General features: G+C 39.8%; 1 pseudogene; it reads left to right on the forward strand.

Moving 5' to 3' along the window:
- The first annotated feature begins 266 nt into the window (after positions 1-266).
- On the forward strand, positions 267-1439 carry LOC101703885 (putative inactive 1-aminocyclopropane-1-carboxylate synthase-like protein 2 pseudogene; annotated as a pseudogene).
- Positions 1440-6314: the final 4875 nt, after the last annotated feature.

A 6314-nucleotide genomic window follows, 5' to 3' on the forward strand; every position in this document is an offset into this window, starting at 1 on the left:
AACAGGGTTCCAGCAAGCCTTCTGAGGCTGGTACAGATACCTGGAATACGAGCCAGGCCCCATCAGTTATGCAGCATAACCACCCAGGTGCCCAGCGGAGTGATTCTGAAGCTACATTTTGCAGCCATATTCTGTCCAACTGGGGAGTTAAGATGTCTACATTTTATTACTCCAACTTCTAGGACTACGAGGCCTACCAAGGAGACAAATACCACACCATCCTGAACTCCTTGGGATTCCTTAACCTTGGCAACAATGAGAACAGGCTGTGTGTTGATCTGATGACTGAAAGGTTGTATCCAAATGACATGAACTACATGGAGGACCCCCTGCTGCAGTACCCCAACTGGAGAGGACATCGGTTTCTGCTGGCAGAAGTGGCCAAGTTCCTGACCTACCACTGTGGATCACCTAGCTGCCTGAATCTGAGAAATACGGTTGTTCTAAATAGCTGCTGTGCTGTCTTCTCTGCACTGGTCATGGTTCTGTGTGACCCAGGGGATGTCATTCTGGTCCCCACTCCCTTCCATAGTGGCTTCCTCTTTAGCGCCCAGATGTATGCACAAGTTGAGCTGATTCCTGTCTATGTGGACAGTGAGATCACTAATACAAACACCCAGCCTTTCCAGCTCATGATGAGCAAGCCCTGCTTGAAGCTAAGACTAAGAGTAAAAAGGTCAAAGGCCTCTTGCTAGCCAACCCTCAGAATCCTCTGGGTGATGTCAACATGAAGGAGTCACTGAAAGAATACCTGAAATTTGCCAAAAGAAATGCATGACATGTGATCATAGATGAAACATACATGCTGTCCATGTTTGACGAAACCATCATATTCCAGTGTTCTTATCTTAGAAAGTTTGCCTGACCCCAACAGGACCCATGTGATCTGGGGAAGTAAGGATTTTGGCATCACTGCCTTTTGCTTTGGTGTTCTGTATACCCACAATGATGATGTGATCTCTGCTATGAGCCCCTTTGGCTACCTCCACAGTGTCTCTGGCATCACCCAGTACAAGCTGCGTCACCTGCTTGGGGACAGAGACTGGATCAACAGAGTGTACCTGCCCACCCATCACTCCTGGCTCCAGGAGGCTTATGTGTATGTCTCCAAGAGGCTGCATGAGTTGGAGGAGCAGTATGAGTTTAAGATCACCTTTCGCAGTCATGGCTGTGGCCTTTATATCTGGATAAACTTGAAGAAGTTACTGGAACCATGTACATTTAAAGAAGAACCGGTCCTCCACTGCTGCTTCCTGGACCACAAGCTGATATTATCCCGTGGCAAATCTTACATGTTCAAGGAATCTCAGTGGTTTCACCTCGTCTTTGCAGAAAATTCCCAGTGACTAAGGGAAGCCATGGATCGGTTTGGCCAGGCGATAGAGGAGCAGAAGCAATACTGGATAGAGAAGATGCTGGAAGATGCAATGAGGTCATAGGCTGTCTGCCTTGTCACATGCTCAGGGTCCCTGGTATCAGCCTCTGGTTCACAAGGCTGGGGCCTGAACTGGTGCTGCGACCACACAAGAGGACTCCTCTAGGGACCATAGCAGCTGACTCAGTCATCAACCTCTTTAAGCTGAGAATTTGTCATCTTTGGAAGTTTGCGTTTTTTTAATCTTTGCCAGCCATTGTGTATATAAAATAATGCTTTCCTTGGGGTTGGAGTGGAGGTCATAGAGGTGCCCAGAAGGATCAAGGTCTCTTTGTAAATGATTTTATTTTTCTATTCAGTGTCTAATAAACTCTATATTTTCTTAAAAAGAAAAAAAAGAACACACACAAAAAAAACAAACAAAAAAAGAGATCTATCTGGGGGACTGGTGGAAACAAATAATAGATAATCAGAATATATGTGGCAAAAATTATAGCAGGGAATTACATAGAAGACATTGTAAGAGCTTATAATTGAGGGACCTCTTAAAATCTTGAAGAATTAGGAAGGACTGTTCTAAGGAAGTGACATTTAAGGACATTGCCAAAGGTCAAGTAGAAGTTATCAGAGGGAAGTAGAGAAAAGGCAGGGAGAGTTGCAAGATGAAGGAGAACAGTATGTACAAATACAGACTGAGTTGGAGTACATAAATAAGAGGGCCCAAGTCCACTGATAGGTGCTATAGAGAAAGAGATTCTCCCCATTATTTACACCTTAGGTAATATCCCTTTCTAACCATTCAACTACATGAACTATAGGACAAACAATACAACAAAAAAATCTTCACTATTCAGACACACTTTAATTCTTCCTCCAGATCTACTTTCATCTGGACCCACGTGCTCCTCACTTCTGGCCACAGCTAGTGTAGGGGAGTCACCTAGATGTAGGGAAGGTGCTTAGTGTATTGTGGTTATTAATGAAACAACCAAGCTGTGTCACAGTAAAGGCCAAGAGGCCTTCTCTGGTTCTTCCATAGAGAGTTAGACTCCTTACGCATGCCACTAGACCTCATTTGTGGGGATTATCACAGAACCTATTACACAAGATTGTCACCTGTTAGCTCATCTGCCTATTGAAAATCTGGTGTCCCTCTATTATTCCAGCACTGGGACACACACAAAGCTCATAGAAATCATCACTTCTTCTTTAATTTTTTTTCTCTTGTTATCTTATTTTTCTCTTTTAAAATTTTGTTTATCATTATTTGAATAGAGTCATATATATATATATATATATATATATATACACACACATACATACATTTATCATTATTTGGTTCACTTGTTCAATATTTCTCACCTCCAGCCACAACACTCAGTCATTCTCCAGCCACAACACTCAGTCATTGAAGTTCCGGGATAATTGGGAACTTGCATGTTTTTCCCCCCACTGTTTATAGTGGGTACCACAGTGCCTAGTACACAGTTGACCCTCCATAGATATGTTTTAAATGAAGAAGTAATTTAACTTAGCAATTGCTAATTGCTATGAAATGAAAAAGAAAAACAGTGTAGTTCTGAGTTCCTGTGCATTTGTGAATATTATGGCCTTCTTAGAAACTTAACCTTAGATAATTAAAAACCTGTATGCCATTTCTCAATAAAATATAGTGAGCTTTAATTTAGAGGCAATAAACTAAATTTTACTAGGCTTAATATTCACCAACTGATTTTCAGAAAAACACCCACAGAGCCTTAGAAATATATAGAGCCAAAGTCTGTATGTTTTTTTATGAACTGCAACATTAGACATTAGTCAAGCTTTGGATTAAGACTTGACAAGATAACAATGAAGGGTTGAGCAAGATAGGAAATGCCTCTGCCTGTGTGTAAGCCATGTGCTTTCACACTGTGTCTAATGAACATAAATAATGCCTTTGACACCAATCTAAAGCTATTAGCCCTAAACTTCTTTCTGCAATCTGGGGGTGTAAAAGCAAAGCTGCAGGTTGTTTCCTTAAAAAGGAATCTGTTTGTGGCTGGCAGCAACATGATTTCAGCAGGGGCCTAATCAAACATCCCCTCTTCACATGCTGATTGGCAGGTATAGGTGAGAAGATACACTAGTGGGCATTCTGGAGGCACTACGAGGAGCCTGAAGAGAAGAGGCAAGAGCTTGCATGGCAAGGGCCTGTGGAAAGAAGTCCTCTGGAGCAAGGGGCAAAGGATTGGCCATTAGCCTTAGGGAGTCCAACTCACATGTGACTGGCGTTTTTTAGAAAAGAGGGTAATGATGAAATGCAGAAGCTCCAGCCTGTACAAAAAGGAAGCTCTCTTCCACCTTTCTGTGCAATAACTCTTAGGCCCTACATAAACTAAAAACAAAATGGGGGATTCCAGGACAAACACATGCCCTGGAAAGGTCAAAGGAAAGCTGAAATGGAGAATGCCTAAGGTCTTCCTCAAAGAAGAAATTGGTACCAGAGATAGCTCCACGAATTTCAAACTAGCAGTGTCCAGGTAAAAGAGCAAATATGGACTTATTTGCTTATTTATTTTCAATAAATTAAATATTTCTCTTCCTAAATATAACCCTGATGTTACAAAAGTGATATTCTGATTTAAAATTATAGTCATAAAGCCACAGAATATTGCAGTTGAATTTATATTTTTAAATTTAATTTTATCATTTCTAAGATGGGTAAGAACTAAATTAGAATCTTATATGTTACAAAGAGATAAATATAAAGCATCTCATATCAAATTGCCCTTAGCTAGCTTTTCATAAATGCTGAAAGTATACTTTAATTGAATGGCATAAGATTGATGTATAAATGGCACATAAATGGTATAAAATAGCTAATCAGTGACCTGTTAAAATATATATCCCTTATTCTTATGTTGTACCAATTACAATCCATGTTTAATTTTTGCAACTATTCAACAGCATATATTGAGCACTTACCCCACTCCAGACACTGAGGTAGAATATAAGCTCAATAAGGCTCAGTTTCTGTCTTCAAGGATCTTAGTGTTGTAATGGTTGAGGTCAGGGATGGTGAAGCTTTTAGAGACCTAGTGTAACCCAAAACCCACTTATTTATTGTGAAGTGCCAACACTGCAATTAAACCTGAATACTGAGGTTTTAGTTTAGAAAAAACAACTCATATACTTAGGTTTGTCACCACTGGTCTAGGTTTGGTCTTGATTTAGCATCAAAACGTATCTTTCTTTGACACTTACAGTGCCTCCATCACACCTTAATACTTTTGCTAATGCTGAGGGAAAGCCATGCAAAGCTCATTCAAAAGGAAGGTCATTTAAAAGGTCATTACTATGTGGATCCAAAAGAATCAGTGGTGTTTAGACACATTCACTTTAATTTTTTAAAGATGCAACACTTCAAGAAATAATTGATGTGGACACCATAAAGTCCCAGTTCTGAAAGAGCTGAATAGTTTTTGAACCCCTTCACCTGTCCCATTACTCAACGATTACATGTTTTGTGCCTTGACACCACCTGTCTTAGAGTGTAATTTCACCAGAATGGAATTATGGTATCTTATAGGGCAGATCTTCATACTTCTTTTAAGCTACATGTTTCTTAGATTCCTAAAGATTGTAGAAACGTTGACAATTATTTAACCCAATTGTTTTATTGTATCAGTAAAGAAGCTAAGGTCCAGAAACACAAAGTGGCTTGCCTCAGCCTGTCAAATCCAACTATTCACATAACTTGAAGTAAAACTCAATTTCTTCTTTATCTTCTCCATAATTAATTGTGAGAACTAAGAAAGGATAGCCCAAATATTTGAGCAAACAGAGCAGCCAACAAGATCCAAAAGAAGTGGAAAGTTAAGTTCATAACTCTCATAATTAAGTTCTGAGTGTAATAAAGTATCCAAGATAGACACCCATAGAGTACCATATCAATTGAAATGTTTCTTTCTCAGCAGGTACCAGGATACTCTGGGTCAAGATCTTTCACCACTTTTTACTTTACAATGCACTGAGAACAGAGAGAAAAGCATGATGTGGGAAATCTTGGGCTGCTCCATTTCCAGAAAATGATTTCCTACTACCACAAAAGAAAAGAATGAAATCATGCCACAGTCTTCCTTTTATATCTTGCTTAATGGGCATGAAACTCTATCTTGTCCTGTTTGGCATTATTTATTCTAGATCAGGTTTATTGTTTGGATCTTAAATGTCTCCAGAGGTCCATGTGGCACCACTGGGAGACAGTGGCATCGTCAGGGTGTAAGTCCTGGTAGAAGTCAGTTAGGTCATGGGAATGTGCCTGTGAAGGGAATATTGGGACTCCAGCCCTTTCCTCTTCGTTTTTGCTTCCTGGATGCCATGAGGTAAACAGCTTCCTCCATCATATTCTCCTGCCACCATTGATGTCCTGCCTCACCATAGGTCCAAAGAATCAACCACCGAAAAATCCTTCTAATTTTTAGATCCTTGAAGTATTACATTTTTTCATTGATTGCCTTATGAATACAATCTATAAATTTATGACATTCAGAATGGCCAATTTTCCCTAAAACAGGTGTTTAACATCAGTAAGCTGATATATAGAGAAAAGAAACCACTTATAGCTCACCTTTCAACAATGACACCAACATTTTAAAGGTTTTCTTTATGAACTTTTTAATTCATAATCATTTAGCTTATTGAGATGGTTAACTTTGTGTGTCAACATGTGTTTTAGTCAAACACCCATATAGATACTTCTGTAAAGTTATTTATTAGGTATGATGAATAAACCAGTGGGCTGAGTAAAGTAGATTACTCTCCAGAATGTGGACCAGCCTCATCCAATCAGCTGAGGGCCTCAAGAGAAAGACTGGGGATTGGGGTCTCCTGAAGAGGAAGGAATTCTGTCTCTAGACTGCCTTCCCACCTAAGACTTCCACATCAACTCCTGATG

This window comes from Heterocephalus glaber, unplaced genomic scaffold (genome assembly GCF_053883595.1).
Source record: "Heterocephalus glaber isolate CG9 unplaced genomic scaffold, H.glaber_assembly_v1.0 deba00001472, whole genome shotgun sequence".
Lineage (NCBI taxonomy): Eukaryota > Metazoa > Chordata > Mammalia > Rodentia > Bathyergidae > Heterocephalus > Heterocephalus glaber.